The sequence below is a fragment of the Podarcis vaucheri genome (genome assembly GCF_965113315.1).
Source record: "Podarcis vaucheri genome assembly, chromosome: 4".
Taxonomy (NCBI): Eukaryota; Metazoa; Chordata; class Lepidosauria; order Squamata; family Lacertidae; genus Podarcis; species Podarcis vaucheri.
Window position 1 is genome coordinate 77202516 of NC_138762.1, and position 25635 is coordinate 77228150.

At 43.4% G+C, this 25635-nt stretch overlaps 1 protein-coding gene across 18 annotated transcripts in view; it reads right to left on the bottom strand.

Annotated features, from left to right (window-relative positions):
- The window catches only part of INPP4A (inositol polyphosphate-4-phosphatase type I A), a 96422-nt gene extending 71723 nt beyond the window's left edge, over positions 1 to 24699 (bottom strand). For 7 of the 18 annotated variants that reach the window (XM_082220037.1, XM_082220036.1, XM_082220049.1 and 4 more), the window contains exon 1: positions 24524 to 24697. The gene's annotated coding sequence lies outside the window, so the exon portion shown is untranslated. Of the gene's footprint in view, positions 1 to 24523 lie in introns of all 18 variants that reach the window. The other 11 variants (XM_082220034.1, XM_082220045.1, XM_082220047.1 and 8 more) reach the window with 4 other exon arrangements.
- Between the last annotated feature and the right edge of the window lie 936 nt (positions 24700 to 25635).

Here is a 25635-nt window from a genome sequence, read left to right on the forward strand (position 1 = left end):
TACACACCGTGTTGACGAACACATGAGTAGGGATATGCCTTCACACACAGAGCGAAACCATCTGTAGTAACAGAGGCTTCAGTAAAGACTCTGTGCAGGGTCTCTCTCATTACAGACTGCCATGCTCCTTCCATGAAGGTTGGGCAGGGGGCATCTACTCTGCACATCCCTGCCCCCGCATTAAGCAAAATGCCCAAATAGGTGGGGGGTTTTGTAGCAGATCATACCAATCATGATGTTGGAGATAGCACACCCCTGTATTCCAGTTACCGAGGACCACAAGTGGGGATAAGTACTGTTGCTCTTATATCCTGCTTTGGCTACTGCAGAGGCATTTGGTTGGTCACTGTGAGAACAGGACGGTAGACCGGGTGGGCAACTGGCCAGATCCACTAAGGTTCTTCTTCTTGTGTTCTCCTGCTAGAACTAGGGTCTATCAACCTTTGTCTACACCAGGGGTGGGGAACCTGTTGCCTTCCAAATATTGTTGCGACTACAGTTCTCATCTCATCACCCCTGACCACTACTGGCCATACTTGCTGGGGTCATTGGGAGTTGTAGGGGCACACCAAGACTTTTGACAACACTGTGTAATATTATAGAGAATAATCAAAGAATGATAGGGATCATTGTTCTGTGAGGAGTCTCCTAACAACTCTCAGCACCCTCAACTAAATCCCAGTTCCCTGGATTCTTTGGGAGAAACAACTAGTGTTTAAAATGGCACCAGAACTGGATGTGTCCATTACGTTGTGTGTTTTCACTTGCCCTACATCATTTGACAGATGAAAACAGTCACATTCATGGGGAGAAGTAAGGGATGGGTCCCACAATTCCAGAGGATAACATGTCACAAGCCGAAAACGGGACTGAATGAAATACTTTCTGCAAAGATTGCTAAACCAAGCAAGTCACTAAGACAGACCAGATGGCTCAATTGAGCAAGTCAAGTCCTCTACCACACTGAAAGAAAAAACTCCAGCACTTTCCTAATCTTCCTCACCTCAACCACCTATGCCCCAACTGTGGAACAAAATTTGTACACCATGTTTTCTCAGAAAGCAATTTCCTAAACTATTATCGCAATTCCATAAGCAGTACCCAGGTGTTTTGTTTTCTGTTTGCCTTCAAGGACAGGCACTCGGTACATGTTTAGAAGTCCTTTGATCCTTATTATTTATTTCTCCTCAGTCTTCACCTTGCTTCACCTGCACAGTCTTTCCTCGCCATGCAATCCCCCCTGCTACGATTAGAAAAGGCAAAGGAGCCTCTGAGAAAAGGAGTGGAGTCACATGGGAAAACGTGCAGTTTAAAAACCAGATTATCAATAGACATTCGGGACAATCTCAGGTGACCTAGGGCAGCTGGAAGGTATGTCTGCATGACAAAGCATGAACAAATCTGTGCAGTACAAAATTTTAAAAATATCATGCGATATGGAAAACAGCTGGAGATGGAGGAGAGGACAGGGAGTGAAAAAAGAGCTGTGAGTGGAGGGGGGCCCCTCTTCCCATCCTCTGGACCTCCTGGGAAACCCAACAAGCCTACTGGACTAGGAACTGGGTGTGGAGAGAGCAGCCGAATGGGACATCGTTGCGGGCAGCCTGAGGAAGTACTACCCACCGTGGGCCTGCCCATAAAAAGCAAGTCTAGAGCCTAAGAGCAATGCCTGCTGTTTCCAGGAACTCTTCTTGTTGTGAGACTTTTGTGAGTGAGCTGAGAGTTTGTTTGGACCCTGCCTGGTGAGAAACCCAGAGGCTGAGAGTGAGGGTGTGTCAGAAGGAAAATGAACATATATAGATATTTTTTTTTGTGTGTGTGTGTGTGTGTGTGTGTGTGTAACTTTGTATTACTGTAACATTTTTATATGTAGCTGTGGGGTTTTTTTGGTAATTTTTTGTTTAAGTTGTTTGTTGTTGCTTCAGTTTTTTGTACACTGCTTAGAGATATTTTTTATATAAAGTAGTACAGAAATTAAATAACCAGTGTAAACTACCAAGGCATAACTGGTGAAAATAATACAAGCATGTTTACAAATAAAAGAGTTTTTCTTTAGTTTTTCTTTTGCAGACAATCAGGAAGTTATGACTTAAATTATCATAATGAAGTACAGTGGTACCTCGGGTTACATATGCTTCAGGTTACATACGCTTCAGGTTACAGACTCTGCTAACCCAGAAATAGTGCTTCAGGTTAAGAACTTTGCTTCAGGATGAGAACAGAAATCGTGCTCCAGCGGCGCGGCGGCAGCAGGAGGCCCCATAGGCTAAAGTGGTGCTTCAGGTTAAGAGCAGTTTCAGGTTAAGTACGGACCTCTGGAACGAATTAAGTACTTAACCTGAGGTATCACTGTAATTATGTTTGGGTCAGAATTTCCCTACACACACACACACACACAGCTAGTTACAGCTGAGAATTCCAGCCATAGAAACATCTATCTGGATGTCAGTCCCAATTACTTCAACAGGACTATGTGCATGTCCCCATTTTGAAGAACCCAGGAGTGCTTTATATCTTGCTTAAAAGGGGAAATGATGTCAGGCAAAAAAAAAAAAAAAAAGACCATGATTAAGAATATTAATAAAGTTTAACAATCAAAATTGACTTCAGATCATTTGGGAGATTATACTCACACAAAAACCACACCGCCACACAAACTAGGCCAGGTCAAAAGAAGAAAAGCTGACAAGTGAAACCCAGTTCCACGCAATGGCATTGTCAGATACCATATGGGTTGGTTCTCAAGGTTTAAATCCTATGATTTCATTCAGCCTTCAGTAAATGCAACTATGCATAAGGATGCAGACTTTTGACACAGAGGAGCTACCACCAGGCAAAACTGTGCAGCGTTGAGATTAAACCATAGAACAAGTTTCCAACACAAAATCAATGCAGGAATAGTCATGCTGGAAAATGCATTTTTTAATATATAAAAAACCCTTGGCTGAATTATTTAAAACCAGTTTTTAAAAAGCTGTGGGAACTTCCTGTAACAGAAACTACATTTAGGAGACCATGCCCAAATTCCATCTAGTTCAGATATCCTTGGGAAACTCATAATCAGGGCAGGACAGAGACAACTGGCTTAGTGTGGCAAAGAGGCATAGAAAGTTTTGACAAAACAAACCACCATAGCTCCTGTTTCCAAGAATACCCAGGACATGCTGTTGACATTAAACATGGAGGTTGTTTTCTCTAGCTTTCATAGCTAGCAGCTGATGGGCAGGTCTGTTCTTCATGACTTCACTAAATCTTATGTAAGCCACCTAAGCAAGCATCACTGGACTAGTGCACCATGTTGTAATTAATTCCGTAAGTTAACAATTCATTTCATGGTTGCTTTATTTTTGTTGTTGACCCCAAACCCTTGGGCCAGCCAGTTTCACCAAATGCCCTAAATTCTAGTGTTTCAAAAGGAAAAAATGCACCACTTTAACAAAAAGTACCGTATGTTATACCTCCCTTAGTGCACTATATTCACTATATATATATTTTTTAAAAAACACCTCCTCTTCTCCTTCCCTAAAATCTTACCACTTTCTTAAAAATGAAGATGAATTAATCTCCTGATTATAACCTGTCCTTTACTCTTCCTTCTCTGGTTCTAAAGGCTGAACAGGATTCCATACAACATTCAGGAAACACACAAACCACATATTTGTATAGCATTTATCATTTCTAGATGCCCCTCCATTTCACTTGTGTCTTCAAAAGCCTTGTAACAAATTGTGTAGGAATAGCTTTAAAACTAGGTTACATTGGCTGGGCAATTACTGGGTTACCCAACCTTAATAAAAGCACCCTCGCTGAGAGCAGGACTGCTTCCACAGAAAACCACTTTCAGTATGTCAACAAACGTCTCCCAAGTTTCTTGCCATTATCATTGGACAGGTGCATTAGACCACCACAGAACGAGATTGGAAAGTGCTCCGGTGGCAGAATGGATTGCACCCATTTCAGTTTGCAGGCAGGGATCACATATTTTGAATGTTTTCCATGTAAAAACCAAGAGACTCCCTGCAAGTAGCACATAGCACCATAGATTAATTAGGCTATGGGCAAAATACCACTCTCCAGTTTTAGAAGTGTCTACTTGCAGGAACTTCATGTGGGAAGAGTAGAGGAATCACACACACACACAACCACCTGCAGTCTAAAGCAAGACCACTACTGGCTCCAGGATGCTTTGTGGTGCTTTATGGGGGGAAGAATCTTGGACAAGACACACACAGTGTAAAGTCTAGTCCCCCAGGGGAGATCTCTTTCTCCTCATTGCCACTGTTGTCAACTAAAGCTGCTCCTCACTGCTGCTACCATTTGTCCACCTACCAGGAGGAGAACTGGCCAGAAAACAGAGGGGGGCTACTGCTGTAAAAGGGAAGGTAAGCAAGCAGGAGTAGATCAAGGGAGCTCTTGACATCAGACCCTGGCAGGTGCCTAACCAAGCTGAGCCCCTGAGTGATACCATCCACCCATCTCCTTACACAATTTCGAAAGAAAATCACAGTGGAGGCTGGTACCCGTTGGAACCGGTGGGGCAGAAAACAGGGAGACGAGCAGTCACTGGAGCCAGAGCCAATGATAGGCAGATCCAGCACCCTAATGGATGGTAAGATAAAGCAGGTGGTAAGATATGGAACAGTTGGCAAACAAAAAACTGTAGCAAACTTTTTGCACGGGGCATAAAGTTTTGCTCCATGTGATCTATACATATTCTCTTCTCCGTTGCCATACTCATAATACTCCTGCTATGTTTTTACCGTAATTTTACTGGTGTTAGCCGCCCTGAGCCCAGCTCTGGCCAGGGAGGGCGGGGTATAAATAAAATTTATTATTATTATTATTATTATTATTATTATTATTATTATTATTAGGCTAAGGAAGAAGGCATTCACCCAGTTATCAACAGCAGGATCACTCTGAAAAAAAGGGAACTGTTTCAATGATACTCCTTAGCCAGCCATTGTGGTTCCTCCTATGTGAATGAAGGGCTGTCATTCACTCCAAGACAGAGAAGAGTAAAGCACTGCACTTGGGAGACAAAACCTGCTCTTTTCATTCTTTCTTGATGTTGGTGCTCCGGCCGTCACTGACAGGGATTGCATGGAAAGAAAGACCAACTGAGTGGCTGTGCAGTTAGCATGCAGAACTGCTCTTTATGCCTACAACAGCCCTTGCAACATAAAACTCCTCAACACACCCACGTCACACCCTGTGTGCAATGGGTAATTCAGAAAGGTCAAGCATTTCAATATAAGGTTTTTTCCCCCAGCCACCTGACTCAAGAACACTATTTTTTGTTCCCAGCCCAGCAGGAAACTAACCTGCTAGTTTCCACCCATAACAGACTATACATAATTCCGTTTGGAAACCACATAGGGGAAAATATAGGAGACGTGTATCTAAATGCCACCTTTATACTACCAAGCACACAAACATTCTTCTTTTAGAAGGCAGTTTTTAAAAACCAGTTTGATTTTCAGGAAGTTCGAAGGAAGGTGCCCCAAGGAGAAGGCACACTGGGGGGGGGGGAATTACACCAAGAAGCAGTTGTGGTTAAGATTAAAAAGGAAGCCAATGCATTCTTGAAACCAAAAGGAAATTCAGAACTACCTGCTCACTAACCCAGTTTAAAACCAACAGAGCACCATGCTCATAAAGGCGCACCTGAACTTTATAGGTTCTAGGGCATTCTGGTTCTAGGGCATTCTGGAGCAACCTTTCTAGAAGCAATGGCCTAAATACCACACCCTTACTTTTTTATTAAAGGTAAAGGTAAAAGGACCCCTGACCATTAGGTCCAGTCATGACCAACTCTGGGGTTACAACGCTCATCTCGCTTTATTGGCCAAGGGAGCCGGCATAAAGCTTCCGGGTCATGTGGCCAGCATGACTAAGCCGCTTCTGGTGAACCAGAGCAGCTCACAGAAACACTGTTTACCTTCCCGCCGGAGCGGTACCTATTTATCTACTTGCACTTTTTGGCATGCTTTCGAACTGCTAGGTTGGCAGGAGCTGGGACCGAACAATGGGAGCTCACCCCATCGCGGGGATTCGAACCGCCGACCTTCTGATAAGCAAGTCCTAGGCTCTGTGGTTTAACCCACAGCGCCACCCACGTCCCTTTTTTATTTTATACTTTTTTATTACAAAACTTCATTTCCACACTACCTCACAATCCCTACAGACCACCAAGATCAACGCAACCATTGGGCAAAATGAGGCAACTGTCTCAGGCAGTAGATAACGGCGGGTCATGTCAGTCCTGTGGCCGTTCCTCTTGAGGACCAGCCATGATCATCAACTGAAGGATATTGCTGTGTGGGTCTACACAACTTACCTTGCGCTTGCCTCCTAAGCTACCCTCCTGCCCCTCAGGTGCACCGGTGAATGATATCCTATCATCGGTGTTGAAGAAAGATATAACCATCAGCCCAGTCAATATCTGTACAGTGGTACCTCGGGTTAAGTACTTAATTCGTTCCGGAGGTCCATACTTAACCTGAAACTGTTCTTAACCTGAAGCACCACTTTAGCTAATGGGGTCTCCTGCTGCCGCCGCGCCGCCGGAGCACAAGTTCTGTTCTCATCCTGAAGCAGAGTTCTTAACCTGAAGCGCTACTTCTGGGTTAGCGGAGTCTGTAACCTGAATCGTATGTAACCTGAAGCGTATGTAACCCGAGGTACCACTGTATATAGAATGGGGCAAGGGAGGTTGCCATCCTACCCTTTGCCTCAGGCAGCAAAATGACTTGGGTCGGCTCTGCAGATCACTTTGGGGCACCACGTTGCATGATACGGGAATAAGAGCTGACAAGTAATTGTCACCAGGGGACAGAAGAGGTGGAGATTTAGCGGAAAAGATAGTGAGTAACAGTTATAAAGAGGAAGGAAATTAGAAAAGGCAGCCTCACAGTGATACACAAAAGAGGGTAAGAAACAGAACTCCAACTGCATGGGGAACAGCAAGAAAAAATGGTTACACTTTCAAAAGGAGAGTCACATATTAATGTAATATATTTGGCATTGCCAGTGCCAGATAGCCTGGAAATGGTGCTTGCATTTGGAGTGATGCACACGGCAAAGATACCGAAGCATTACTCCACACTCACAGGAAGGGCGTTTTATGGGCAAAATGCAAATGGACTGCAAGTGATTAAAGGAAGATTCTCTCTCTCTTCTGGCTCCATCCTTTCACACTTTCCACTCCATTCCTATGGCCTGGCCTGCCTCTCAGCGTATGGGCATCCTCATCTTCATAGATTTAATTAGCAACTGAAGCACATTACACATCACATTGTGTAACAGAAAAAGAAGCAGAAAATTGGTTTAAAAGTGTGTGAAATAAAGTAATAGAAGTGGAAAGAAATTGCAATTGAGTAGACTGGAAGTTCATCACAACGGTGGGGTGAGGGGTGGTGGTGGGAAAATGAAGTATTTGTGGGATTGAGTATGGATATGTATGGATATTTTTAAGGACTGTATGAAATGTATGTTTGTATATTCATAACATGTATGTATTAATGCTAAATTATTTTAATAATAAAAATTAATAATAATAATAATAATAATAATAATAATAATAATAATAATAAGCAACTGAAGACCTTGCTCTCTCTCCCCCCCCACCTTTTCTTCCATTGTCCCTTTACCCCTCTGAAATATACTCCTCTTCTTCAGTTATTCTTTCAACGGTGAGCCTACAGAGTATCGGCTTTCCATGCAGAGGGCTTCTGTTTTCCACCCCCAACATCTCTATGTAGGGCTGGGAATGTCCCCTACCTGGAACTTTGGAGTCAGGATAGATAATACTGAGTCTGATGATAAAATGATGGTGTGACCCAGTATTAAGGCACCTTCCTGTGTTCTAAGCTCTTGGGGTTGTTGTTTTTTTGAAGCGCTGTATAAAACGGTAGGGATATTGTCTTGGACCCCCATGTCCCTTGCACGAGCAGAAGGAGCTGTACCCAAGGGAGAGGTCACTTCCTATCCCAGCCTAGCGCATCACTTTAGCCACGGAGCAGCCCACACTGTCCTGAAGGGTAACCTGTCAGGAGTGGCTTTGGAGGGAAGGAAAGAGGAGCTGTAGTGGAAACCGTGGGGAAAGGGGAATTCCAGTTGCACACGTAGAACAGAGTTCTCTGGATATAAGCCATTACTATTTTATTTCTCCATTAAAGACCAAGTACTCCCACAGTGTGCCATTCCAATCCAAGAATCTCCCTCTCTCTTGCTCTCTCTCTCACACACACATGGCGAAAGCGTTATGACAAACACCACCAAGCTTCCCCCCACCTCATAAAAATACCTGTCACTGATTGACTCTTTAAAAATATATATTTCTTAATTCAAAGGCTGCACGACGCACCTCTCTCTAATGCTCAGAAGTAGACAGGTTAAGGGAGCAAAACCAGACCATCATGACAATCCCCATGCTTGGCTTCATTTCGTTTTTAAAGTGTCAAGCAAGACAACACCTTGAACAATTAATGTGTGGACAGCATTAGGATGCCGCTTGTGCAGAATCTTTTCCCTAGCCTGCAGCGTAATCTCCCTTGCTGAAGACCTAAGTATGAATGAAAAGGGGTAGTTTTGCCAAGAAGTATTCTACTGGCCACTGAAACCAAAGCAGCAGAAGAGCTGTGTTGTTTTCAGACTGGGAAGTACATTATCCCTTCTTGGCAATGCAACATTTCCCATCAGTTACATGTAGCAAGGGATACACAGTTATTTCCTACTGAATACATATAGGATACTCCACCAGAAGTACTGCGTTTTCCCGTGTATAACACGCCCTCGTGTATAAGACGCCCCCTATTTGGGGGGACTCATATATAATAATGTTGCCCCCACACACACTATCCATGTATAAGACCCCCATTTTTTAACATTAGAGTAAAAAAACCTAGTCTTGTACACAGAAAAGTACGGAAATTTACTTGCACTATCTGACAAGTTATGGGTAACTGAAAGATAAAAGCCTACGTTTGTAACCCTCCAACCGCTCACTTCCAAACAAACATATGTATAGAAGGAGCTGCCAGCTATTTTTGACCAGTGGGCACATATTAAAGTCTCAGGACTTAGCTATACATCTGCAAATAAAATGTTTTAAGTGTGTTGTACAGTGCATCATACAAATGTGACACTAGATGGCAATGGTGAGCTATGGTAAATTCAATATATTTTTATATGTGTCTAGATTCCACCCGAGAGAGTGAAGGGATGCAAGTCACAACATGTGTACCACTGGGGCATGGCATAACATAACATGGCTGCTACAAGGAGTTGGCAAAGCACAAAATTAGAGTTGCTGCTTCTCCAACCATGCACTGGAGAACTCAGCTATAGGAACTCAGCTATGTCCTGCTGGTCCTAACTGTGGAGATACAGGTGGTTGGGGAGTGACCACCACTCCACTTAGCAGTGCATGCAACTGCCCCAAAAGCCAAGTAAAACAGAAGACAGAAGAGCCTTCGCATTTTAAAAAAGGTGGAATCTATAGGAGATTCAGGACCTGATGCTAAACATCAAGGGTCAGGCTACTCCATCAATGCCCCTGGCTGGCTGGAAACTTAATTTTTACTTCAGGTCAGTTTTAAGGCAATATTAGCAGCAGTTTTAACTTTACTTTGCATTATGGCAGAAAAGACATTGGCAAATGTAATTTCTATTAAAAAGAGGTGGCAATACTAGCTAGCGACAGAATGAGTCAATGACGTATTCTTTGACTTGTTTATCTTTTTCTTCCTTGACACCCACAAGGTCACTAACTTATTCCGCATCAGTTATTTTGGGGAAAGTAACCACTGGAAAGTTTTCATAGTTTATTCTTGGCTTCTCTTAACCTGGCCTACCAAGTGGAAGCAAGGCAGAATGCCAACTCCAGGCAGCCAACTGAACACCAACAAATGCTTAGTTATGAACCCTTTGCCCAATATAGTTTTTAGATGTCAACAGGCAAACCATGTTAGTGATGTTGCTTGTCATATCTCAGCCAGAGGATTCCTCATCAGAAAACGGCCTGGAGGTAGAGGCCTGACTAGATTGGGGGACAAGGACAAGCAAAAAATGCTCATTTTTAAAAAGTGTGTTTGCTTTCTGGATCCTCCAGTGTCAGACATCACCTCTCTTGTTTCCCGTTTCCCAGTGGAGTGAATGGCAGTCACTCATTTATACAGGAGAAACTGAAGTTTCACTCTCATAGTCTCACCAGATTGGGAGCAAAGTCTGTTCCAGACACTTGAAAATGGGAATGGTTGCAGGGAAGAGGCATCGACCCTACTTCCTGCAATCCAAGTTTGACCTCAGACACACAGGCAACCCTCTTAATAGTCATTTTTGTTCAGTTTTCATATAGTCTGGCTCTGGTCCACACCACACATTTAAAGCACTCTTATACCATTTTTAAACAACCATGGAGAACCCTGGGAACTGTAGGTTGTTAAGGGTGCTGGGAACTGTAGCTCTCTGTAAGGTCAGCACAAACTACAGTTCCCAGAATTCTTTGAGGGAAGCACCACTGTTGAAAGTGGTACAAATGTGTTTTAAACATATGGCATAGATGTGACCAATTCATCTCAAGATTGGAATAGATGTTAAAAACTGAAGGGAAGCTTTGCTGGGGGAACTGATGGCAATACAAAATCGTCAGACTTTCAGACATTAACTCCCTGATCCAGCAAGAGATTTCTGCTTGCATGAACACACACATCTGCTTGTACTTAATACATACATACAGATGTTTACCAGCATCCAGTGTGACCACTGTGTACATATTTGAATGTCAACAATGCCTATATCCATCAAGGACCACAATCTGTTGTTAAGAGGCTAACAAAGGGAGCTCAGAGCCATAAACTATATCCTTGTATGGAACCTGGGAGAAAAACATATTAGTAATTTCACAACCAGTGTTTTTATACTGCTGTATAGGTTCAAACAGCCATACCCAGCCAACTCTTGTCACTTGCAGATGCTTAAAAAAAAGCACTTGCCCTTGAACATCTGTAAATAAAATTATCTACCTGGAAATATAATCATAAAATGCACAATACAGAATAATTGCTACAAGCAGAGGCAAGAAATTCAATATTCCAGAAAATTAACTCTGTAGAAATTAAAATGACAATTTGCTACCTGAAATCAATTCTGTAACAAACCAAATGATGGATCTCGCAAACCGAAAAGGATAAAATAAGGAACTGTAATATGCTAAAGTCAGCAAATGCATATTTATTATTATGCCAGAGAAATACAATTCTTGCAGTAAGAGGAAGGACAAATTACACATTCTGCTCTCTGTGTTAACGGCAACTATCCATTAACAGTGTAATATTATACACAGAAATAGAGGAGACTGGAAAAAGAGGGGGGAAAGATGTGCTAAAATGAAAAAAAGCAATCTGATAATTATTCTTAATACCAACCTCAATGGTTTTCTATTTTTATTCATTGTAGACTAAAGCAACATATACTGAAAACATATGGAACCAATGCAAATGCCATCACTCTAGAAATCTCATTTCCACAATATTTGCAACACAAAAACGATAGGCAATTTTACCTTGCCAAGCTTAGCCAGGGTCCAAAACATAAACAGGATGGCATCACATTTGCAGAACATTGGACAAACAGGTGTTTCCTTGTGCCATTTTTTGCCTCCTCCCATCCATGTCCATTTGGTCTGACACACATTTTGCTCATTTAACCACTACCAAAATAGACATATTTCCCCCCATTTTAAGAATGCAGAATTTTTGGGGGGAACATCTAAAAACATTTAAAAACATTACATACCCTCACAGTATCTCTCAGCTACCAAATGCCTGAGGAAACAGGAATGTCTTCAGAATTCTCCTTAAAGCCAATCGTGAGGGAGGGCATATTACAAACAGGGAGCTGCCAGCAAGAAGGCCCTGTCATAAGTCAATACCAACAGAGCAGCATTATACCACAACCACCACCTTCTTGCTCAATTTTCTCTTTGTGCTTTGCCCTTCCGGGTGGTGCTTGGTTGCACAACACACATGCACACACCTGAAGGTGGGGCCTCTGTCCTGTCCCTGGTGTCTTACATGCCTCAGTCACACCCACACCTGTATTACAGCAATTCACTCTACATATGACTCACTTTGAAGGGTCTCTGGGAATGTGAGTTGGTCCATAACGCAGCAAGGAGACTGGTAGCAGTAGGTGCTCCTTTATGGGAGCATAGCACACCCATTCTACAAAAGCAGCAGTGGCTGCTGATTCATTTCCAAAATCCGGGTGATCAACTTTTAATGTCTTAAATGGCTTGGGTCTATTATACCTAAGGGATTCACCCTCTGTGTGTGCGTTCCTATAGCAGCCCACCTGTTCCTACCTATTCCCCAAGATCTGCTGCAGAACTTATTTTCCAAGCTGCAATAGTGCAACTACCTGGGACACAGAGGGTCTTCTCTGTGGCAATGCTAAAATTGCAGCACTCCTTGCACTTAAGGAAGCCCATTAGGATCCCTCTCCCTTGGCCTTCCAACACCTACACATGATGATGAGGATTCTGACTTGACAGGTTTAATAAGCAGGTGAACCCCTTCTTTTATGCTCTGCATCCACCTTGGCTTCTGTTTTCTTGTTAATTTGCATTTGGTTTTATGGTCCTAAAATTGCAAACTGTCCTGAACCATGGCATACAGTGTATTTCCCGCAGCTCCACTGCATACATGAATCAACCTCCTGCAATAAACCTGGCATATGAGCCCCACTTTAGCTTCAGTCGAGTTCCTATAGCAAGAGAATTCTCAGAAACATTCTAATGGCAGAGGGTCATTTACAGGATTCTGGCAACCAGTGTAGCTGTTTGGGGGGAAGCAGAAGGTGGGGGGGGGGCTTCCTCTAGCAAAACAGTCACAGAGACATATGCAATTGGCAGCAACCGGGGAAGTCAAGATGCAGAGCTCCTGTGGAGGCAGAGCTGCTGACCTAGGTCAATTTCATTATATAATACAGCTGAAACAGAACAGATTTTTTTCCTTCACTTATTTACACTGCAGCCCACATTTTAAAAATTATCGTTATTCTGTATCTTGGAAACCTGTAGTAGTTATGACATGCAATGCGGAGGCTTTAAAGCAGATCGTTAAAAAAAAGAAAAACAACCTGCCGTCAGAAAGCTTCAATCCAAAAAAGGCCTGCAATCCCAAATGCTTCCTAAATTTCTTGATCTGAAATCTGCCAGCCAATCTTCAAAGCATTTTGCAGTTCTCGGCTGCCCTAATGTCAGTAAAGATTCTGAAAATGAGCTTTTTGTTCTATTTATAACCTGCATCCAGACAAAAACAAGTTCCAACTTACCACATCAGAAGTAGGTGCATGAAGACTAATGAGAACAGCTTATATTTTCCACAAGCTACAAATAGCTTTGGCTGGAATAATCTACAATACAATCTAAGAAGGAAACTAAGCAAATGAGTAGCTGGGTGGGGGCTGTGACACATATGCACACACTGCGAAATCTACCTTCCAGTCATATGTTCAGGTAAATATGAATAATCTTGGCTTTTGCTCCAGCTCAAGGCACAGCAACAACAATAAGCTAAGGTTGAGTTATATGCTGATTTTTGGTTCAAAGGTTCCCATATTAATACAAAACACAACCTGACAGACTCGGTGGCAGCAGGCTAGTGTAAAGGTAAAAAGTAAAGAGTAAAGGACTCCTGGATGGTTAAGTCCAATCAAAGGTGACTATGGGGTGCGGCGCTCATCTCGCTTTAAGGCCGAGGGAGAAGGCGTTTGTCCACAGACAGCTTTCCGGGTCATGTGGCCAGCATGACTAAACTGCTTCTGGTGCAACAGGATACTGTGATGACTGCCAGAGTGCACGGAAACGCTGTTTACCTTCCCGCCACAGTGGTACCTATTTATCTACTTGCACTGGTGTGCTTTCAAACTGCTAGGTAGTCAGAAGCTGGGACAGAGCAACGGGAGCTCACCACCGTCGAGTGGATTCGAACCGCCAACTTTCTGATCGGCAAGCCCAAGAGGCTCAGTGGTTTAGACTTCAGCACCACAGTGTAGGCATGCAAGACAGGACACAGGAAACTCATAGCTCTGTCCTCAAGCACATCAGCCCCTTTTCCTGCTCCTGCCCCAAGCACCTGTCACCTGAGGCAGCTGCCGCACATTGCCAAATGGTAGAGCCGGTCCTACTTAAGCAGTGAAAAAGAAAAGCACCTCATCCAGGAGATATAAAGTGAACCAGGTTTGACATTACGGCAGCTGCTTTGATGCCAGATGCTGTGCTTCTTCTATGGATTATTTTAGTCTATTTAAATGAGTAGGGATCGCACAGGAGATTGACAGTGTCCATGTGAATTGAGAATCATCAAGTAGTACACTGTCACTCACATACAAAAAGCCTCTGGCGGTAAGCACTCTTTAAAAAGCAAAGGTAAACCATCCTCTGGATTTTTTTTCCCCAGCAGAAGCCATCACTTTTGATTGCATGGAAGTGAACGGTTCCAAGAAGTGAATGATTAAGACAAGTTTTGCTTTTAGTCCCATTTCACTAGATGAGTCAGTAATTGGTCACATTCTTCAAGTATTTATATTAGTTCATTTTCCTAGAAGGGGGAGGTGGGGGGAAGAAGAGTCACAAAGATGTATAAATTTGACAGCTAAGTGGGTGCATTTAGCATGGCTCATACCATGGAACGGCCAACTAAGAAGCCTGCTTTGAAGTTAACATAAAAGGTATAAGTGAGGGGCATCCTATCATAACCTCCTCCCTCAGCTCCTTGCTTTGGTTTATTTAACAGCTACACCAATTTCTCTCCCTACTTCCACTTCTGCAAAGGGTTAAGCACACAAGAAGAACAGAAGCTCATCCCATCCAGCTTCCCATTTATTGAACTGCTATTCTATCCTGCAAACTGAAAGTTGCCAGGATGATAAACAACAGTACCAGCTGTGGTGAGCAAGCTTGCAGAAAGACCTCAAGCTGCACACCCACCCAGGTTTTGCACAGTAAGAACTTAGCGATACCTAGAATTTGGTGCCTAAGTTTGCTTGCTTTCATCTTTCCCCTCCATCCCCTTTTCCTTTTGTGCCATATCTTTTTAAGATCACAAGCCTGAGGCGGGGACTGTGTTGTTGCATTAGTTTGCAAGTGGCTCTGAAAGCCTTTCTGCTTGAGGAGCAGGGAGTAAATGCTCTGGATAAAATAAAGGCAACAAGCTGTCCACGCAGCATTTCGCTCCCCACACCCTGTGGATAAGATCTATTCTTTTCCATGAATGTTTCTAAACCCCTATTTAAAACCGTCGAAGCCAGTGCCTGTCACCACAACGTCTGGCAGCCAATTCTATAGATTGATTCTATGTTGTGGATACATACTTTCCTTTTGCCTCTCCCGTCAATCAAATTCAGTGGGATCACCCTAGTCTGATGAGTGAGTGGATTCTCCTTATTTCCACCACTCAGTTTATATGACCTTATTTCATGTTCTCCCTTAACGATTTGTTTTTATTTTTGCTGGGGAGTCCAAAATGCTGTGGCCTTTCCATGTAGGGAGGCTGTTCTAACTCCTTGCTCTCTTTTAATTAATTCATTGTTTTTACATTTCATTTGATTAGCAGAACCAAAGCACACAAAAGCTAAAGCTACCTATAAAAGCATTATGTAATATAAATAACATTTACAATAAGCAGAATATCACATTCAAATGCATTTGAAGATTTTCCAAATGCCATCAGTTTGAGTCTCCCACAATTACACCAGTCATACCTGTTTTGTAGTTATCTCCTTGTGTTTCCAGTGATGAGCATATAAGGCAGTCTAGCAACCGCTAAGCACATTTAATATTACCTTGTGTTTCTTTCTGGGGGCTAAGGCTAAGTTACAACTAAGTTAACAAACAAGAGGATCCATGGACACATTAAAATTAGTCTAGGAAAACAATGCTTGGACAAATATTTTCCAAAATACCTGAATTCTGTAACACGTCCACTACATGGGAAAGAAATATGCTCCCATTTATTATTTTTAGTTGAGTTTATTTCTTGTTTCACTTACGCCAATTGTTTTTTTGAGGTGTAGAAACCAAAACTGCACATATGGCTACCAACGTTGCCACACCACAAATTTACAAAAAGGCGTTGTGATCCTGGTCATTTTCTTTTCTAATAACTTATTAATTAATTTAAAATATTAATGACTCATCCTTCATTCTAAACCGATACTAGGGCACGGTACAGAAAAATTAAATAAACCAGCCTCATCATGCAACAAGCAATAAACCAAAGAATGCGCCATCCAAAATAAATAAAAGGCAATTGAAAACAACAGAGTAAGGTGCTACCACAAAGAAGGCTTTACCTCACGTCATCAAAGAATGAGCTTTACCTACCTGTGTAGCATGGAGAAAACCTCCTATAAAGATTTCAAGAAGTGGGCAGACTTCTATGGAGATATGCTCCTGCAGCTATTTGCATACCAAACATCCCTAGCAGAGAATTTACCTTTTCCAGACACCTCCTCACATTGCACCAAAGGTTTCAGTGAGCTGTCCACCACAACCCCAAGATCCAATATCTGATCAGTCGCTCTCAGTTTTAACTCCAAAAGCTTTTATCAGATGGTACGGGATCTTGTCATTTTATATTTACTTAACAGCTCCCAGACACAAGCTGCAATGATGTTAAATGTCAGCCAATTAACCATTTTGGATGTGTTACTTTGGAGCCCCTTGCAGTCCATTTGGGTTTAATTTTAAGCATTGTGAAACCTTACTGCTCAACCCTTATTCTATAATTTTTATTGATTTTCTTTTCTTGTAACAAATATTCAATATCATTACAAAACATTCATTTTCCATTTTCCCCCCTCCCTGTTGACTTCCCTCAGCTTCCATTTCTGGTTTATTACATCAAATGATACATTCGGCTGTTTGTATATGATACAAACTGCCAACGTCCTTTTTTTTTTGTTTCTGCAAATATATTGTAAAGTGTTCCCATTCTTTTTCAAAATCACTATTGTCCTTTTCATGCAGTTTGTCCATTAACTTTGCTAACTCTACATAGTTCATCAACTTTTCTTGCCATTCTTCTTTTGATGGTACTTCTCCAGTCTTCCAGTTTTGTGCTATTAAAATTCTTGCCTCTGTTGTAGCATACATAAATAATGTCTGTTTTTCTTTCAGCAACTCTTGTATTCTATATTATTTATGTATTACAAAAATAGCACTGGTCTTAAGGCAGATCCTTACAGGTCCCACTTCTCTCTGTTAGGAGAACTGACAATTTACTCTTTCTGTTGTTTCATTTTTTAATCCATTAGATTACTTAAATTCTTATTCCATAGCTGCTAAATTTATTCACCAGAGAAGGCCTTTGTCAAAACCTTTTTGGAAGTGTTGACACACATAACTTAAAAGCTTTGTGAAACAGGATTTCCCTTTGCAGAAGCCGTGTTGATTCCAAGGCATTCAATGAAACGGATCATCAGCAACTAACGGAAGTACTTCTCCAGTTGATTTTGTATTCACTACCATAAGATGTAATGATAGGGACCAGCTTAGATTACCGTATTTTTTGCCCCATAGGGCGCACCAGCCCATAGGGCGCACCTAGTTTTTTGGAGGGGAAATAAAGGGGGGGAAATTATTTTTCCCCCCCAGGCGCAGGGCTGGGGCGGGGGAAGCCCGAGCTTTCCCCGACCCCAGAACAGGCTGCTCTCCGCAAGCCGTGGGAGGGCTCCCGCAGCTTGCGCAGAGCTACCCGAAGCCCGGGCGCGACTGCTCAGCACGCCCGGGCTTCAGGATAAAGGCAGCTCTGTGCAAGCCGGGGGAGCCCGGCGGGAACTCCTGCGGGCTCCCAAGGCTTGCGGATAGCTTCCTGAAGCCTGCATTCGCCCCATAGGACGCACACACATTTCCCCTTCATTTTTGGAGGGGAAAAGGTGCGTCCTATGGGGCGAAAAATACGGTACTTCAAAAAGAATTTAATAAATTCATGGAGCACAGGTTTATCAGCAGCCATTGATCCTGACTAGAAGCTTGCAGTCAAAGAATTAGCCACTGATTTTACATTGGTATGTATTGTTGAAGATAATTCTTTCAACAGTCGTATCTCCAGGCTTTCTTCCTCTTCCTTTTCCTGTCTTCTGGAAATTGTTCTGCATCCGCATGCTGCCTCATAAAGCTGCTCTTGTTCCAAGAATCCATTTGAAGCTTTAATTCCACTCAGACAACTTTCCCTTTCCTTAAGGAGGACTTTAAGGTCCATAAATAGCAATACCCTAGAGGTCCCGGGTCCTAAGGAAGTTAGATTAGCCTCAACCAGAGCCAGGGCTTTTTCAACAGTTGTTCCGGCCTGGTGGAACTCTCTGTCTCATGAGACCAGGGCCCTGCAGGATCCGATTTCTTTCCGCAGGGCCTGTAAGACAGAGTTGTTCCGTCTGGCCTTTGGGCTTGGAGTCAATTTGATACCCTCCCCCTCTTTCTTTTTTCCTTTCTCCTCCTGTGATGAGGCTGCATTTTAATGTTTTAATGTTGTATTTTAATCTTGTTTTTAAGTTGTATTCATTCAACTTGTTTTTATTATTGGTTGTTAGCCGCCCTGAGCCTGGCCTCGGCTGGGGAGGGCGGGGTATAAATAAAATTTATTATTATTATTTCCTCATGAAGATGGACTGCAAACATTCTGACAGCTTTGCTTACTGAGTAACTAGAATGTTCAGGAACATACCGTACCATCCCACAAGCTCAGCCAATCACTATCAGGGGCTTCACAAGTATAATGGTGCCCGTCAAATGTTTGGGCTACAACAGCTCAGGAGATTTAACAGAAGCTAGATATGGTCTGATGACTCCCTTTTGTTTTTAAGCCTTGAATTGCAGCATCATGGTTGTGGTTGTGTTATTAATATAAACCAACAACAGGATACAGCAGCCCTAGAGATACAATTCCAACTCCTATCAGACACAGTCTGTAGTTGAGCAGCCTCTGGAGGGTATCAGGTCAGGGAAGGTTGGCCAAGAGGACTTTTGCCTTCAAGTACCAGATTCTGATGCTCAAATACCAAGCAAAGAAAAAATCATCATCACAACTATGCTTTGAGCTTCCCAAAGGCAAAGGCAACAGTGGTCTGTTAAAAATCAGAATGCAGGACTAGCAAGAACTTGGTGGATCCAGCAAGGAAACTGTTTCTTTTGTTAAAAAATCAAAACAAACCCAGGCATGAGAGAGAATTAAAAAATATAACTATGACAATTATGTAGGTTTAGACTATTTTTTTTTATTTTTAACAAAAATCATCCAGATGCTCTTCTCCTGGCACTTTTCCCTATTTTGCTTCACTATTCTGTGTCAGATTTTTACTTTCTGGTGTTAAACTTGGAAACAAAATGAACCCAGGAAAATCAGGAAAGGCAAGAGAAAGTCTGTATCCACAAGACAGATCATGGCTGTATCTTCCTTTTTTCTCATCTGTTCCAGTATAGGGAGAACCAGAGAAGCTTCTTTGAATATATATATATATATATATATATATGCTTTCGTAGATTTTCACGGGTACAGGAATGCAGGTTTTGGTGTCTTCGGGTGTCTTCCCGTGTAAGAGTCGGGGTGTCTGTGCGACGTTTCGACGAGGTCTCACTCGTCATCTTCAGGCTGGTGCTTTCGGCTTCTTATATATATATATATATAATTTCTGAACATATATCCCAAAGTGATTGAGTAAAATACCAAAGGATTTTAAAATGGTCATATTTTGGTTTCTGTTTATCCAAAAACAGACAAGACTACAGTATTTGAAATCACGTCACTTACTACGTCTGTGGCAGTTATCACAAGCACTTGAACTCACACTTTGAAAACAAAAGGCATATAAGGCATGGGTTAATTTCTGCACAGAATATCACTAGTGCTGAAGCTGATGGCTTGGTTGAACAGACAAAAACTCTCAGTGACAGTAAATTTGCAACACAGTGTCAGCATGACACTTTAATAAATCGTTGGGAGGTTGCCACATATGTTCCTCAAACAAATAATAGCTTGCCTTCTATTCCTCTGCATCAGAACATGGATAATACTGGACTGATAGTAACCATCCCTATGCCAGACAAGGAAACAGAAGTCCCAGGGGGCCTGCTGACATGCAAATGGTGATGAACACTGTACAGTGGTGCCTCTGGTTAAGAACTTAATTTGTTTGGGAGGTCCGTTCTTAACCTGAAACCATTCTTAACCTGAGGTACCACTTTAGCTAATGGGGCCTCCTGCTGCCGCGTGATTTCTGTTCTCATCCTGAGGTAAAGTTCTTAACCTGAGGTACTATTTCTGGGTTAGTGGAGTCTGTAACCTGAAGCGTTTGTAACCTGATGTACCACTGTACTGAGTAAGCTACAAGGCCTACCTTTTTCCATCATCATGCTAAACAGGAGTCAACATTTCGCTCTTGCCATAACAACTATATCACTACTCTCAGGTGAGCGCGACAAGCAAAGAACCCTTACACCCAACGTTACAGTTGCTGGGGTGGATTCATCCCAAACACTTGTGCACCAATGACCCCCCACCCCTTGTCAAGCTCCAAGGTTGGGAGCAGGGCTTGGGGTCGCTTGGTCGCAGGTTGCCCAGTCCACTCTACCTCGGAATGGCCAAACTTGCAAGCAGCGCCAGCCCACCCATGGGGCAAGGTGAGGTGACTGCCTCGGGCAGCAGGATCCACATGGGCAGATCTAGATCTGCCACCTCCTCAGCAGGCCCCCCAGTGCCGCCTCTACAGTGGCTTATTGGCAAATAGCAGGCGCTGCTGGTCTCCTCCTCCCACCCCTAGGGAGGATATGTGGGGGCTGCCCTCTGGGGCCTCCTGAGCTCTGCACCTGCCTGCTGTGATTCAGAACAGGTCCCGTTCCCCCGCTCCACCCCAAGGCAGCCTTTGGTTCCCACTTCAGCCATCAGCTAAGGTTGATTCAACCAGCAGCAGCCCTTTCCTGATGTAGGTCTATGCTCCCTCCATCTGCTCCCTGTGTAGAGTTTCCTTCACTCCTTCTTCCTTGGTGGGGGCTGCAGAGTGACTTCGGGGTACAAAGATAAGGCACCCAGCATGCCTTGTGAAGTCCAAGTCATTTAACTCTCTGCTGGAAAGGCAGGTGGAGGTGGTGATGAAGATGAACATGGAAATCGCTTTTTTTATACTCAGCTTTCAGCGCCAGTCAAAAATTGCAGGCCGCTGTTTATAAAGCGTCTACAAACGGCCACAGGGATTACTGGAAAAGCAATGAGGCTTAGCTAATGGATGTGATACCAGTGAGGGGGAGAAAAAAATATTGGCACTGCCTCCAAACTGCAGAAAAACATGATGGCAGTCATATCCTGCATATGTGCCGTCTTGCTTTCAGCCATCCACCCACAGTGGCCATCACCAAAGTAATTAAAATTTAACTGCCTTGCAGTCAGAAGCATTTAGAAAACACATCCGTCCCATTTCTCAACCAGAATTATCCCCCCCCCCCACAAATAATCAGGAAGCCATTTAACAGACTCCCCTCATTGCCTGCAAGAGATTATATACTCTTCTCTGTCCCTCTCTGTCACCAACCAGTTGCAAGCTATCGGCACTAGTGATTCACTGAAACTTCACTGCTAAACTTGGATCTCTGCCATCATTTTACAGTCAACGCTGATTAAAGAGATTAGGCAATACTGCAAACAGAAGTCAGCCTCTCTGGCACTACTCGGGAGAACTGTGATGGCAAATTCACACATATGGGCTTTCTCATAGAGCAATCTACGACAGCTTGTTCTTGGACATTAGAAAACGAGGCACTGTTAATGGGTATCTGCTTATTATGGAAATATTGAATCATACCATGATGAAGCATTACCAAGCTCATATCTCTGCAAGCGGCTTGCAAAATAGGTTCCAGGGCAACTTAAGGTTTAAGAAACCCTGTGGCAGGTTTGGGGGCAGTCCTGGGCAAAACATCTGAAGGTGGGCCCTCTTTTCTCTGTCAATGGGCTCTGAATGTGATGGTAGAGTTCCAAGCACCACTTGCCAGCTAAGTCTTTTCTTTTTTAAAAAATGATATTTATTGAAAATTTTTTAGAAGCCAGCTAAGTCTTTTTATCCTTGCAGTTTTGCACAATGCCTAGAACAGCAAGCTTGGTGGCACTATAAGAAATTAAAAGTGTAGTTGGATTCAGCCACCTGGTGCTGCTCACGAGTGCTGGGCCGAAGGGAAGGTCTTGACCACTGCTCAAGGATGTCAGGTGCAAATGCCAGGTTCCTCAAAAGCTCACCAGGGGTTCCATAATTGAAAATGTATGACAGGCATGCTTCTGTGAAAGACAGCTTGCTCATCGCTGCTGATCTTCCATTGCAATACGTTGCCTCAGCAGAGCGTTTATTTTGCTCTAGGGCACAGACTCATTTCACACATGAGCAGAAGTAGGGGCCTGGCTAGAGCTATGTGAAAACTGAGAGTTACCCTAGAAAACTCTCAAGAATCCTCTGAAAAATGCAGTAGTTGTTGTATTGCAGACATGCCAGAGTTTACATGAAAATGTCTTTTTTAAAAAAACAAACTGAAAACTAGAATATCTAAAATCCATTATTTTCAATTATTCCCGATATATGATAAATAAACCAGGGCTGTCAAATGGGTCAATCATGATCATGGGTGCCCCTGATTGCTCAACAACTTTGGGTCTTCCTCCCCACAAAAAGCTCAACAACTTTGGTCAATCAATGGGTAGATCACTACTAGTTTTTTATAGTAGGAGTAGATCGCAGTCTCTTGGGAGTTGGACATGTGTGCTCTAAACATTCAAACATAAGATGTACACATTAAGGTGGGGTTGGGAAAAGTTTCTTTGCATCCCACATTTCAAACTTTCTAACTCTCAAATGGATGGAGGAAACAAAGCATTGCATCAGTTTTGTGGAACACTTAAGGGAGCCCTTTAGCAGCAAAACGAAAGAGACCAGATACTTTTTCTTTTATGCATTCCTAAGAAGAAAGAGTTCTATTGCTCTCTATTTTTATAATGCAGACCCTCAAATAGTCATGAATCCCAAGCTTTCTGGTGCACGTATGGGGGAAGTACACATGATTTGCATGGGATAATGCATTCTAAAATAATGCACTGAGTAGCTCCACAATAGGTATGGGAAACCTGTGGTTCCCCCAGATGCTGCTGAACTACAACTCCCATCAACCCTGACCCATGAGGCTCATGTCATGGGAGTTGGGTGAGGGTATCAGGTTTGGGTTTGGGTGACAAAGACTGCCATCAGAAAACACAATCTGTTTTGACAGGATTTATTTCGAAGTAAATATACTTTGAATTAGATGAGCGAATCAAATTCTCAGCTAGCCATGATGATCTCAGCCTACAGCTATTGTGAAAATAATAAGAGTACTTTACATACCTCATGAACAAAATTATGAACAATCAAGACAGTTAATTCAACTACTGCCAGGATTTCTTCATTTTTAAAAGAAGCCTAGATTTATGATTGATCAGTTAGAAAGATATCTACATGCATTTTCCGACCAGCCATAAATGTTCTCTTTAAGAACAATGTTGCTAGTGCAGTTTCAAGCATGCATAATTTACAGCATTTGAGGAAACGAAAAAGCACCTTCAAGGAGCTTTTTTATATAAGATATATTCTGCTGTCATAAGATGCTCATGTGCCTTTGTGAAGTATTCAAGGCCTTTTCAAAATGAATGTTCCCCATAAACAACATGCTATCTAAATCTCCAGGACCAATGAACAAGTACTGGATATATAATCTAGGGAGGTTTTTTGTTTTGTTTTAAAATATAGCAGACGCTCACACTTTATTCAAACGATGTCTAGGTTTACAAGAGATCTCAGAGGAAAAGAAAAGCCCGCTGTCTGGTCAAGGCGGCCTATGCGCCTGTTTTCCCTCAAAACAAATCCCATATGCCCCAGCAAGACACCTACAGATGTGCCATATCCTTTACCAACTCGAGGGATGTTTCTTTTTCCTGCCAACTCAAGCTCCTGCATGACACAAATCCCGTGCCCAGACAACGCCACAAACTGAACAAAAAACAGCAGCCTCCATCCGAGGGGGACCCGCACGGCAGTTGTCCTCAAAGATGTCTCCAAGACGGCATCCGCCTTCAAAGCGCAGCACGTCCAGCTTCCCCCCGCCCTCAAAAAACCTCAAAACAAAGCATTTTTTTAAACAAGAAAAAAATGGGAAGCATCCTTACCCAAAGAGGTAGGGCACGTATCTTTTCGAGCTCTCTCTCTCTCACACACACACACGCACGCGCGCGCGCTCTTCCTCATCCAGACTGCTCCTTGCAAAACAGGAGAGGCAACCCGATAGGATGCGCTACGACTCGGCCACCTTTCCTGCCTCCTCACCGCCCCCCGGCCACCACCCGTCTTGTTTTGGCTGCGTTTTGTCTGCGGCAGGGATTCCACACACACACACACACAAAAGCGGGGCTGGGGGAGAGAAGCGCCCCTTCGCCCAAGGAAACCCGCTTACCTCGCTCCAGGTGAGCCGCTGCTCTTCTTCAGCGAGGCTCGCGCCACATGCTGGACGGGATTCCAAGCCCCCGCCCCGTCCGGGGAGACGCTGCAGCCCCTCCTTCCTGCTGCGGCTGCTGCTCCCCACACCCCAGGGCAGCCTCTGCCGCTGCAGCAAGCCCGCCACCCAAACGCGCGTACACCCAGCCGGCTATGACGCCACAAACCAGCCAGGCTCCTCCGGCGGCTCTTCAGCAGCTGCGCCGCCCCCTACAGGAGACACGCGGCCAGCGCAGGCCGCAGGCCGAATCCGGCGCCTCGCGAGCTCCGTGCAACCCTCTACGGGAGCTCTGCCTTTGCTCACTTCTTCTTTGCACCGTTGACTTTTGAGGAACCACCCAGAGAGCCGGGTTGCAAGAGGCCATGCCTTCGATTCTTCACGACACGAGTCATCTCGGTAACTGGAGTCATACATGGGAGTCCTCGTTTTTGAAATTCCGCATCCAGACGGGTCCAGCAGGCCCAATTTATTTTTACACGTGTATTTTTACATATGTACGTGTACCGAACTCAGGTCATGAAGCAGGACAATGCTGTTTGTTAAAATGCATTACCATCCCTGGTCAAAAGCGCTGATTGCTCAATTGTCCCTAGAAGTGGCTATAGTACAGCTACCTTGTTCTCCCTCTGACACCGTAATAGGGAGAGGAGGAAAAGAAAATTGGATCAGTGAATCTGGGAGGAAATAGAATGCGTAAAGTGACTCACGTCTGTCACGGTTCTAACAAGGCAGATAAGTGGAGATGGCAGGTAAAAATTTAGGTTTAAGAGACGAATTACCATCGGACAACTTGCCAGGTCTAGACGGCATCCATGCAAGAGTTCTCAGACGCACCTCCCCTCACAGATAATGAGGTACTTTATTCAAGTTAGCACTTTGCACTTCAGAGATATTGAGCATCCGGGCAGAGGCAGAATGAAAACTTTGGGGTGTGCATGTGTGAAATGGGGTGTGTGTTAATAAACAAATGTACTTCCAAAAAAAGCACATTAACTGAGCATGCACCTTTGCCTTTTTCTAATGTAAATGTAAGAGACCATTGCATTAAATGAAATACACACACCTGCACC